The sequence below is a fragment of the Salvelinus sp. IW2-2015 genome, linkage group LG18 (genome assembly GCF_002910315.2).
Source record: "Salvelinus sp. IW2-2015 linkage group LG18, ASM291031v2, whole genome shotgun sequence".
In the NCBI taxonomy this organism is placed as follows: domain Eukaryota; kingdom Metazoa; phylum Chordata; class Actinopteri; order Salmoniformes; family Salmonidae; genus Salvelinus; species Salvelinus sp. IW2-2015.
The window spans coordinates 70,024,405-70,037,542 of record NC_036858.1 but is presented as its reverse complement, the minus strand read 5'-3'; the positions used below and the strand labels follow the sequence as shown (position 1 = coordinate 70,037,542).

At 45.1% G+C, this 13,138-nt stretch overlaps 2 long non-coding RNA genes across 2 annotated transcripts in view; one reads left to right on the top strand and one right to left on the bottom strand.

Moving 5' to 3' along the window:
- The window catches only part of LOC111978769 (uncharacterized), a 41,227-nt gene extending 34,837 nt beyond the window's left edge, over positions 1–6,390 (bottom strand). The window contains exon 1 of the long non-coding RNA XR_002879219.1: positions 6,265–6,390. This is a non-coding gene — a long non-coding RNA (uncharacterized lncRNA). The remainder of the gene's footprint in view (positions 1–6,264) is intronic.
- Positions 1–13,138, top strand: part of LOC139029190 (uncharacterized) — a 980,011-nt gene that overhangs the window by 20,750 nt on the left and 946,123 nt on the right. The window lies entirely within an intron of this gene.

The following is a 13,138-nucleotide window of genomic DNA, read 5'->3' as shown; positions in this document are numbered from 1 at the left end:
GCCCAACAGGTCTCTGTTATTTTTCTGCTCTATACATTGTTTCCTCCAGTTCCAATATGACTCAATATTTCTACTGCTGCTGCAGTGGTGGTGTTCACTGGTCAATTGTCTTCATTCGCCTGTTGGTTAGTTTGTTTATGAAAGTAAACACAGCGACCTGGGAACATGAAAAGGCCTGGTCTTCTTGTCTAATTAAATCTCAGTGCAACGCAAGCCTAGGTCACAGACAGACAGTACGCAAGTGACTCATCTGAGAGTAGAACACTTGGAACGGGTCCAACTGAGCTGACCTTGAGAATACTTACTGCTTGACTGTAGACACAGTATGTTCTGTGAGTCCAGTGTAGGCCTAATTGGGTCAGTGATCAGGGACAGAACTGTCCTCAGTGTGTGTAGCTAAGTGATCTCAGTGAGTCAGGGACAGGACTGGCCTAGTGTGGTTAAATGTAATGAGCAGTGAGTCAGGACAGGGGACTGGCCTCAGTGTGGTTGTATACTAAATGAGTCAGTGATCAGGGTACAGGACGCCTCAGGGTTATAGCTAAGTGAGCTGGGACAGACTGGCCTCAGTGTTGGTAAAGTTAATGAGTCAGTGAGTCAGGAGACAGGACTGGCCTCAGGTGGTAAAAGCTAAGTGAGTCTGGGACAGGACTGGCCTCAGTGTGGTAAAGCTAATAGAGATCAGATGGTCAGTGAGTCAGGACGAGGACTGCCTCAGTGTGTATGGCAGTGATGTCTGGGAGCTAGGACTGGCCTCAGTGTGGTATATAAGTATTGAGATCTGAGGGTACAGGACTGCCTCAGTGTGTAAATAAGCGATGTCACGTGAGGTAGGACAGGGACTGGCCTCAGTGTGGTGATAGTTAAGTGAGTCTTGGGACAGGATCTGGCCTCAGTGTGGTATAGCTAAGTGAGTCGGGGGACAGGACTGGCCTCCAGTGTGGTATAGCTAAGTGAGTGTCTGGACAGACTGGCCTCAGTTGTATAGCTAAGTGAGTCTGGGACACGGACTGGCCTCAGTGTGGTATAGCTAAGTGAGCTCTGGGGACAGGACTGGCCTCAGTGTGTAAAGTTATGAGTCAGTGAGTCAGGGGACAGGGAACTGGCCTCAGTGTGGTATAGCTAAGTGAGTCTGGGACAGGACTGGCCTCATTGTGTGTATAGCTAAGTGAGTCTGGGACATGACGACCTCAGTGTAAAGCTAAATGAATGTCAGTGAAGTCAGCGACAGACTGCCTCAGTGTGGTAAAGCTAAATGAGTCAGTGAGTCAGGGACAGGACTGCTCAGTGTGGTATAGCTAAGTGAGTCGGGGACAGGACTGGCCTCAGTGTGGTAAGCTAAATGAGTCAGTGAGTCAGGGACAGGACTGCCTCAGTTGTGGTATAGCTAAAGTGATCAGTAAGGTCAGGAGACAGGACTGGCCTCAGTGTGGTAGCTAAGTGGAGTCAGTGAGTCATGGGAAGTATTGGACTCAGTGTGAATAATTAACGTACCCATGACAACTGTATGCGGGTATGTCACACGCTTGCCGGTGTTCGCATGGTCTTGCCCAGGTTCCTTATGCTGGTGTCAGAACATTTGAAGTAGAGAAGAAAAGAGTCTGAAGAGGTGTAGACCCAGGGGCCAAAGTACCAGGACCAGAGACTGGAGGGTGTAGACCCAGGGCCAGAGTTACCAGGAACCAGAGACTGGAGGCGAGTGTGTAGGACCAGGGCCAAAGTTACCAGGAACCAGAGACTGAGGGTGTAGACCCAGGGCCAGAGTTACCAGGAACCAGAGATGGCGGAGGTGTAGGACCCAGGGGCCAAATTACCAGGAAACAGAGACTGGAGGCGAGGAGGGATGTAGCCCAGGGCCCAGTGTTACCAGAACCAGAGACTGGAGGGTGTAGACCAGGGCCAGAGTACCAGAACCAAGAGACTGGAGGTTGTAGGATCGAGGCCAGAGGATAGAACAGGCAGACTGGGTTTATATGCCTGTCAGCTTGTCACCGTATCCCCGTGGCATCTGTCACTAACCACACAAACATGCAGCCACACGCACACACACACACCACACACACACACACCTTCAAGATCATTGGCGCCCATTTTTTTCCATTTCACCTTATCTGCTTTTGACTGATTCCCCTGATGTATGTGCGTTTTAGACGCTGCTTCCATTCATTGCCATATTCATTATTGCTCGCTGCTCTAACATGATCTCTAAACCCTCTCTTCACCAGACGGATACTTACACAGTGCTGATTGTGTGTTAAACAGTGCTGATGTATTCAGGAGTTGCTCTTTACACACTTTCGAGCAGCACCAAAGGATTAGCATTTCCCGATGAGAAACACGAGAAAAATGTTGAGTTTAGTTTTTTCTTCTTTCCCAGTAGTCAAATTCACGTACAATACGTCGAGGTGGATCTGGTCATTTTGAGGAGGTAATGATCACATTAACCCTCACGGACCGTGTGTATCGACATCCGCAGAATGAAGTAGTCATCCAACTCATCGTTGGTTTTCCATTCAGCTTGATCCGGGGTGAGATGTGTGTGTGAAGAGATGTGTTTGTTGTGTGGGACAGTTGGTTTAGTTGTGTGGAGTGGAGCAATGATGTAGTTAGTGGTTTACATGATGTTGTGTGAGAGATAGTATTTATGGTCTTACATTGTAGAAGTGTTGGTTAATGCGGGAGTGGGTTGTGGGTTTACATGATGTTGTGTGGAGAAGTATTTATGCGTTTACAGATGTTGCTGTGGAGGAAAGTGTATTGGGTTTACATGATGTTGTGTGAGGAGTATTATGGGTTTACATGATGTTGTAGGAGGGAAGTGTTGTGGGTTTTACATGATGTTGTGTGGAGGAAGTATATGGGTTTACATGATGTTGTGTGAGAAGTGTTTGTGGGTTACATGATGTTGTGTAGAGGACTAGTGTATGTGGGTTACATGATGTTGTGTGGAGAAGTAATTAGGGGTTTACATGATGTTGTGTGGAGGAAGTATTATGTTTACGATGTGAGGTTGTGTGAGAAGTGTTGTGGGTTACATGATGTTGTGGAGGAAGTATTATGGTTTACATGATGTTGTGGAGGAAGTGTTTGGGTTTACATCATGTTGTGTGTGAGGGAAGTATTATGAGTTTACATTATATGTTGTAAGGAGAAGTTGTGTGCGGTTTTACTTATGATGTGTGGAGGAAGTATTATGGGTTTACATGATGTTGTGTGAGAAGTATTATGGTTTACATGAGTTGTAAGGTGGAAAGTGTGGGTTTACATTATGTTGTGTGTGAGGAAGTATATGGGTTTACACAATGTTGTGGAGGAAGTATTATGGGTTGACATGATGTTGTTGTGGAGGAAGTGTGGTGGGTTTACATTTTGTTGGTGGAGGAAGTATTATGGTTTACATGAGTTGTGATGGAGGAGTATTATGGGTTTACATTATGTGTTGGTGGAGGAAGTCGTTGTGGGTTTACATTGATGTTTGTGGAGTAAGTATTCTGGATTGACATGATGTTGTGTGTGGAGCAAATTTACAATTACTTAAAGGGGATATCATGAGCAACGAACGAATGGTATTCCATGCAACAGCACGCACACACCACAACACACACCCAGGAGAGAGAGACACAGACACACAGACACACTCTCACACACATGCACACACACACACACACACACAGGATGGTATTTCAATACACAGCCTGGACAGTATGCATTTCAGTGAGCTGTCTGTGTTGATTCTTGTCAAAGCCAAGCGGTGTATTCATCCTTCAACTGCCACAATGGCCTGATACAAATACTTACACTCACTCACTCACTCACTCACTCACTCACTCACTCACTCACTCACTCAATCACTCACAAACACAAACACATTTTGGCATATATACATGCATGACTTAGGTGTGAATCGTCCAATATGTTCAGAACATGAGCCAACACAGGAAAGGGTCCTTTAGAGCCTCTCCATGTGCCAGCCTGACTTCACCCAAGTGTGGGAGTCTAGCTTCTAGATGAGCACTAGCTGCTGCCATTGCACCACAGAAGACATGCCGGCTGCAAGTATTTGAATTTAACTGTAGGATGATGTCTTTGCAGTAGAGGTCGACCGATTAATCGGAATGGCCTATTAATTTGGGCCGATTTCAAGTTTTCATAACAATCGTAATCGGCATTTTTGGACACCGATCATGGCCGATTACATTGCACTCCACGAGGAGACTGCGTGGCAGGCTGACTACCTGTTATGCGAGTGCAGCAAGAGCCAAGGTAAGTGCTAGCTAGCATTAAACGTATCTTAGAAAAAACAATCAATCTTAATTAACATAATCACTAGTTAACTACACATGGTTGATGATATTACTAGTTTATCTAGCTTGTCCTGCGTTGCATATAATCGATGCGGTGCCTGTTAATTTATCATTGAATCACAGTCTACTTCGCCAAACGGTTATTTAACAAGCGCGTTCACGAAAAAGCACTGTCGTTGCACCAATGTGTACCTAACCATAACATCAACGCCTTTCTTAAAATCAATACACAAGTATATATTTTTAAACCTGCATATTTAGTTAATATTGCCTGCTACATGAATTTATTTAACTAGGGAAATTGTGTCACTTCTCTTGCTTCTTGCAACAGAGTCAGGCTTATGCAGCAGTTTGGGCCGCTGATACGTTGCTAACTGTGTGAAGACCAAATTCGCCAAACGGGGGACTTAACAAAAAGCGCATTTGTGAAAAAATCACAAAATGTTGCACGAATGTACCTAACATAAACTCAATGCCTTTCTTAAATCAATACACGGAAGTATATTTTTTTAAACCTGCATATTAAGTTAAAAGAAATCCAGGTTAGCAGGCAATATTAACTAGGGAAACTGTGTCACTTCTCTTGCGTTCATGCACGCAGGTCAGGATATATGCAACAGTTTGGGTCGCATGGCTCGTTGCGAACTAATTTGCCAGAATTGTACGAATATGACATGACATTGAAGGTTGTGCAAGTGTAACAGGATATTTCGACTATGGATGCCACCCATTCCTCTGGGAAGCTATACTGTTACACTGGCAATACTAAAGTGACTATAAGAACATCCAATAGTCAAAAGTATATGAAATACAAATGGTATAGAGAGAAATAATCCTATAATTCCTATAATAACTACAACCTAAAACTTCTTACCTGAGAATATTGAAGACTCATGTTAAAAGGAACCACCAGCTTTCATATGTTCTCATGTTCTGAGCAAGGAACTTAAACGTTACCTTTCTTACATGGCACATATTGCACTTTTACTTTCTTCTCCAACACTTTGTTTTTGCATTATTTAAACCAAATTGAACATGTTTCATTATTTATTTGAGGCATTATATTAAGTTAAAATAAAAGTGTTCATTCAGTATTGTTGTAATTGTCATTATTACAAATAAATAAATTTAAAAAATTGGGCGATTAATCGGTATTGGCTTTTTTGGTCCTCCAATAATCGGTTTCGGTATCGGCGTTGAAAAATCATAATCGGTTGACCTCTACTTTGCAGGCCACCATTCACAGTCCTGAATAGGGCCTCTATTGACTCTGGGGATGTAGTTTCCTTACCCCTGCCAATAGATACAGGCCTCACTCCAATACCCCAGACAATCAGATCAATGTGGGTTGTAAGTAGCAACCCCACCCTTCCTCTAAACAGACACAGGGGCACTTGAGCACAAGAGACCCCAACTTGTTAATAACATAGATTTCCATATCAGTGGCTCTCTGGACCAATGGACAAAAAGGGCTGACTGACCAGCTATGAACAGGATGCCAATCAGAGACCTCCACACTGGATGGACCAGGCCCCGAATCAGGGAATTCCACACTGGACGGCAGGTCGGAATGCACTCAAACAGAGGAGTAACATTGTCTGTAATAGCTGTAGCTTCTGTACGTATCAACTACAGTAGCTATAGAAGTGGACTTCTGTATCTGTTTTGACTGTTTCAACTACAGTAGCTATGGCAGTTGACTTTAATTGGAGATTGTGATAGATTTACATATTCTCTGCATTACTTATTTGCTTCTCTGTGAGATACACTTTCCAGTTGTCCACCCATTGCCAATAACATGCAGTCTTACTGTAAAAACTGTAGCCCTGTGGGGTGTTTTTTCTGTTTCACTCACTTTCCTATGAAGACTTCAGAGTATCAGTAGCCTATGCACYTCTCTGTACCATCCTTACTTAACCTCACCAGAAATGCTACTTCTCCCTGAACACACCAGCCCTACCTTAATTTCACTAGAAATGTTCCCTCCAAATCCTCCTGGCTGCTGGTCTACCTCCTTACCCCGACTAGTTAGTGGTCTGGGGTGAATGATTCCCAATAGTTACACTCTCTCCTTGCCAACCCTCCATGAAGCACCCTCTCTCCACTACACCCACCCACCCAGCTATATCCTGACAAAACACACACACACCAACACACACACACACGTTGGGTCGAGCAGCGAATTCCTGAGGCTTATCGAGTTTCCCGTTGCCATGGGGACAGAGCAGGGAGGCAGCTCCATTAATCATTTAGAGCGCTGCTCAGAGTGGAGGTCAGCCTGATTGCGCCGGATAGGGTATCATCCCAGCGCCCCACCAGGGACCTCCTTGATTTGAATTAAAAAAGATTAAGCTGCCCCACCCCCCCTCCTCCACCGACGCTCAGGCATCATCAGCCGCCCCAGACCGTATCATGTGACCATACTCGACGGAGCCACTCTGATTAAGAGATTGGAGCAATGCGTTTATTTTTCAGGGACCCGCTGAAACATTAGACTCGCACAGGTGTCTACGGAAGAGAGGGAGAGAGACAGAGAGGATAGGAGATCTGGATTCTCTCCTTTCCCCTTTCTTTCTTTCTGTCTTTCTTTCTTTCTCTCTTTCTTTCTTTCTTTCTCTCTTTCTCTCTTTCTTTCTGCTTTCTTTCTTTCCTTCTCTCTCTTTCTTTCTCTCTTTTTTCTTTCTTTCATTCCTTCTCTTTCTCCTTTTCCCTCTCTTTCTCCTGTCTTTCTCTCTTTCTTTCCTCTTTCCTTTTCATTGGTAACTTGTTGCTGTGATTTGTGAAACTGGAAACAGTAACTCAGTTTTATCTGTCCTCTGACATTTCCCACTCTTTCAAGCCCATGAAACGGTGCATTTGTTATAAAAACCTTTAAAACTTAACAGGAATACGGTCTTTTACGAGCATGTAGGACAACCAGGTCGGCACGAGGTGAATAGCTGAAGATCCAGCAGAGACACAGATGGACAGCGCGTAGAAAAACTGTCTGACAGCGGCTGGCTAGCGGACTGGGCCAGGGGTGGGATAGTCTAGGGGGTGGGGACAGGATAGCCTGGGGGATGGGATAGTTATGGGAATGGGAAGTCTGGTTTTGGGGACGGGATAGTCTGGGAATGGGATAGTCTGGGGAATGGGATAGTCTGGGGAAATGGGATAGTTCTGGGGAATGGGATATGTCTGGGTTTTGGGGACGGGATAGTCTGGGAATGGGATAGTCTGGGAATGTGGATGTAGTCTGGGGAATGGGATAGTCTGGTTTTGGGACGGGATAGTCTGGGGGATGGGATAGTCTGGGTTTTGGGGACGGGATAGTCTGGGGAATGGGATAGTCTGGGTTTTGGGGAGGGATAGTCTGGGGAATGGGAAGTCGGGGAATGGATAGTCTGGGTTTGGGACGGGATAGTCTGGGGAATGGATAGCTGGGAATGGATAGTCTGGGTTTGGGGACGGGATAGCTGGGGGATGGATAGTCTGGGTTTGGATGGATAGTCTGGGGAATGGGATAGTCTGGGGGAATGGGATAGTCTGGGTTTTGGGGACGGATAGTCTGGGGAATGGGATAGTCTGGGGAATGGGATAGTCTGGGGATGGGATAGTCGGGGAATGGATAGTCTGGGGAAATGGGATATGTTGGGGAATGGGATGTCTGGGGATGGGATAGTCTGGGGAGATAGTTGGGTTTGGGACGGGATAGTCTGGGGAATGGGATAGTCTGGGTTTTGGGGACGGGATAGTCTGGGGGATGGATAGTCTGGGAATGGGATAGTCTGGGGAATGGGACAGTCTGGGGGTGTGGTCATCCAGACTAGGGGGGAGTTGGGCAATACTGTGCTTCCCTGTGCAGTAAAATGACCAATGTGTTAGCCCATGAGAACAGAAAGTGAACTCCCTTCACCAACCTCCCCACCATAATGATGCCGTCCAGGCCCGAGATTTAAGGTGCCTCGGAAACCGAGATGCAGAGGACCACAGATCATCATTACTCTGAAATAGAGGTAGGCCGACACTTCATAGATCACAGTGACTATGAAATAGAGGTATGCTGCACCACTGCACCGGCTCCCAAAGGTGTGAAAGATTTACGGTCTCCTCCAGAACTTCAAAAGATCTCCATAACAGGTCAGACAAATTATTGTTCCATGGAAGACGGGGAAAGGACCAGAGCAAAAATGTAAAACTCCTTTGTTCAGACAATTAAAATTCTGATGGCGGCTGCCCTGCCACAGCGTTGACGCAGAAGCTGTGAATTCCTTTGTCTAAGCGTTGTCTCTCAGTAATAGTGCTTCAACTACCACTGATGGGTATTGCATCCCGGCTTGTTGTCTAAGGGTTTCAGTGTGGTGTGGTGTGTGTGTGGTGTGTGTGTGTTGTGTGTGTGTGTGTGTGTGGTGTGTGTGTGTGTTGTGGTGTTGTGTGTGTGTGTGTTGTGGTGTGTGTGTGTGTGTGTGTGTGTGTGTGTGTGTGTGTGTGTGTGTGTGTGTGTGTGCGCTGCGTGCGTGCATATGTCCGTACGTGCGTGTGTGTGTGTGTGTCCTAATGTCCCAGAGTTCTGTAGTACACAACTACAGAGCAGGACGTCTATGAAATAAGCGCTCTGCTGAGATTATATCAGCTTTCCTTGTTAAAATTAATGATCTCGACACCTTGCTCACAAGGCTTTTGGCCGATACACAGTCTTGTTAATATCCACTTTATATGTGTTCACTATTGCTGCCCACAGCGTTCCTCATTAACCATTGGCCAGTGGGTAGGCCAGACAGCCCATAGCTGGACTTGCCCTACACCATAGACTGCCAGATGCAGTAGTATAATGTGTGTGCGTGCGTGTGTCTGTGTGTCTGTGTGTGTGTGGTGTGTGTGTGGTGTGTGTGTGTGGTGTGTGTGTGTGTGTGTGTGTGTGGTGTGTGTGTTGGTGTGTGTTGTGTGTGTGTGTGTGTGTGTGTGTTGTGTGTGTGTGTGTGTGTGGTGTGTGTGTGTGTGTGTGTGTGTGTGTGGTGTGTGTGTGTGTGTGTGTGTGTGTTGTTGTGTGTTGTTCATGCATGTGTGTCTATTTGCTTGTGCATTCGCCTGAGTGTTTTTTTTGAGTGTGCTTGTGTGCGTGTGTCTTGCTCTAACAGTATCAGTAAATCCAATTGCTGTTTGGCTTTTAAGAGAAGGGCAGGTTCCTCCTGGCTGAAGGTACGCAACATCCCAATTCCTGTTGGTACAGGTCAGAAACATTCTTCTAGACAGGAGCTGACACTAACAGCAGGTTCCTCCTGCTGAGTGACAGCAACGTCCCACATCTCCTGTTGGTACAGGTCAGAAATATTCTTCTCAGACAGGAAGCTGACACTAACAGCAGGTTCCCTCCTGGCTGAAGGTACTAACATCCCACATCTCCTGTTGTTACAGGTCAGAAACATTCTTCTCAGACAGGAAGCTGACACTAACAGCAGGTTCCCTCCTGGCTGAAGGTACATCAACATCCACATCTCCTGTTGGTACAGGTCAGAAACACTTCTCAGACAGGAAGCTGACACTAACAGCAGGTTCCTCCTGGCTGAAGTAATCAACATCCACATTCCTGTTGTACAGGTCAGAAACTTCTTCTCAGACAGAAGCTGACACTACAGCAGGTTCCTCCTGGCTGAAGGTACACCAACGTCACATCTCCTGTTGGTGCAGACAACACACTCTCAGACAGGAAGCTGACACAATCAGCAGGTGGCCTCCCCTTACAGTGGCTTGCGAAAGTATTTAACCCCCTTGGCATTTTTCCTATTTTGTTGCTTTTACAACCTGGAATTAAAATAGATTTTGGGGGGGTTTGTATCATTTGATTTACACAACATGCCTACCACTTTGAAGATGCAAAATATGTTCTATTGTGAAATAAACAAGAAATAAATGAAAACTGAAAACTTGAGTGTGCATAACACACAACTTTGTAGAGCAACCTTTTGCAGCAATTACAGCTGCAAGTCTTGGGGTATGTCTCTATAAGCTTGGTACATCAGCCATTGGTTCCAGTTCCAGCTCCTTCAAGTTGGATGGGTTCTGCTGGTGTACGGCAATCTTTAAGTCATACCACAGATTCTCAATTGGATTGAGGTCTGGGCTTCGACTAGGCCATTCCAAGACCGTTAAATGTTTCCCCTTAAACCACTCGACTGTTGCTTTAGCAGTATGCTTAGGGTCATTGTCCTGCTGGAAGGTGAACTTCCATCCCAGTCTCAAATCTCTGGAAGACTGAAACAGGTTTCCCTCAAGAATTTCCCTGTATTTAGCGCCATTGATCATTCCTTCAATTCTGACCAGTTTCCCAGTCCCTGCCGATAAAAAACATCCCCACAGCATGATGAGAGGTGAGAGATGAGAGGTGTTGGGATTGAGAGGTGTTGGGATAGCGCCAGACATAGCGTTTTCCTTGATGGCCAAAAGCTCAATTTTAGTTTCATCTGAATAGAGTACCATCTTCCATATGTTTGGGGAGTCTCCCACATGCCCTTTGGCGAACACCAAACGTGTTTGCTTATTTTTTTCTTTAAAAAATAGTGTTTTTCTGGCCACTCTTCCGTAAAGCCCAGCTCTGTGGAGTGTACAGCTTAAAGTGGTCCTATGGACAGATGCTCCAATCTCCGCTGTGGAGCTTTGCAGCTACTTCAGGGTTCTTTAGTCTCTTTGTTGCCTCTCTGATTAATGCCCTCCTTGCCTGGTTCCATGCGTTTTGGTGGGCGGCCTTCTCTTGGCAGGTTTGTTGTGGTGCCATATTCTTTCCATTTTTTAATAATGGAGTTAATGGTGCTCTGTGGGATGTTCAAAGTTTTGGGTATTTGTTTATAACCCAACCCTGATCTGTACTTCTCTACAACTTTGTCCCTGACCTGTTTGGAGAGCTCCTTGGTCTTCATGGTGCCKCTTGCTTGGTGGTCCCCCTTGCTTAGTGGTGTTGCAGACTCTGGGGTCTTTCAGAACAGGTGTATATATACTGAGATCATGTGACAGATCATGTGACACTTAGATTGCACATAGGTGGACTTTATTTAACTAAGTATGTGACTTGTGAAGGTAATTGATTGCACCAGATCTTATGTACAGGCTTCATAGTGAAGGGGGTGAATACATATGCACACACCACTTTTCAGTTTGGGATTTTTTTTTWATTCTTTGAAACAACTTTTTTATTTTTTTCACTTCACCAATTTGGACTATTTTGTGTTTGTCCATTGCATGAAATCCAAATAAAAATCTATGTAAATTACAGATTGTAATGCAACAAAATAGGAAAAACGCCAAGGGGGATGAATACCTTTGCAAGGCACTGTACTTGTTAGTTTTATTTCTTATTCTTACTCATATTTTTTTTTTAACTGCATTGTAATTAGCTGCTCGTAATTAACATTTCACTGTAAGGTCTGCACCTGTTGTATTCGGCGCACGTGACTAATACATTTTGATTTGGAATGTTATCGCTCATCACTTTCAATTCAATCACTGTGAAAGGGGGGAGTTATTGTAGACCATCTAACTGATAAGATATCCCCCACAGCAGGGTAGGGAGTTCACTCACTGTGATGGGGGGACCGCTAACTGATAAGATATCCCCCACAGCAGGGTAGGGAGTTCACTCACTGTGATGGGGGGACCGCTAACTGATAAGATATCCCCCACAGACAGATAGACAGCAGGGCAGAAGACACAGACAGACAGACGGACAAAGAACACAAAGACAGACAGACAGACAGACAGACAGACAGACAGACAGACAGACAGACAGAGACAGGACCAGACACGCAGGGCAGGGCAGCGAGCCAACAAAACACTCAACGGTGAACAAGAGAAGTAGAGAGGGTTGAATATACAGTCAGACAGGTGTAGACATAGCAGATCTAGACAGGTACAGTTCTACTGGATTGAGCCAGCTCCTAAAGGTTTTTAAACCTGTACCCCCACCAAGTACATAAAACCATTGCCTTCAGCCAGGGCCCTGTCATGTTCTGCAACACGACAACTAGGATACAATGATGCAATTACAACCATGTACTGGTGAAGGTTAGACAGTTAGCCTCAGACAGAGTCTCCAACAGATCACCGCATAGGAATGACCAGCCCATAGGCTTCATTATACACGCCTGCCTCACAACTCTCTCTAACCTCTGTTTCTACCTCTGTTCTAGAATAATGTTCTACTTCTGTTCTACCTCTATGTTCTACTTGATATGTTCTTTCTACCTCTGTCTACCTCTGTTCTTACCTTCTGTTTTAACTCTGTTCTAGATATGTTCTACCTTACTTGTTCTACCTCTGTTCTTATGATAGTATATCTGTCTACCTCTGTTTAGATATGTTCTAGATATGTTTTACCTCTGTTCTTTCCTCTTTGTTCTAGATATGTTCTACCTCTGTTCTACCTCTGTTCTTCTACCTCTGTTCTACCTCTACTCTAGATATGTTCTACCTCTGTTCTAGATAGATGTCTTAGAATACTTTTTTCTACCTCTTTCTAGTTCTAGATATTTCTAGATAATGTTCCTAGACAGTTTATGTTCTAATCAAAAACAGAACGGGAAAAAGCCTTTATGGAAGCTCGCCGTCTCAATCCAGTAGAACTGTACCTGTCTAGATCTGCTATGTCGTACACCTGTCTGACTGGTCATATTCAAAACCCTCTCTAACTTGTCTCTTGTTCACCGTTGGAGTTGTTTTGTTGGCCTTGCCCGTGCCCTGCTGTCCTGTCTGTCTGTCGTGTCTGTCTGGTCCTGTCTGTCTGGTGCTGCTCTGGATCTGTACTGTCGTTCTGTCTGTCTTGTCTGTCTGTCTGTCTGTCTGTCTGTCTGTCTGTCTGTCTGTCT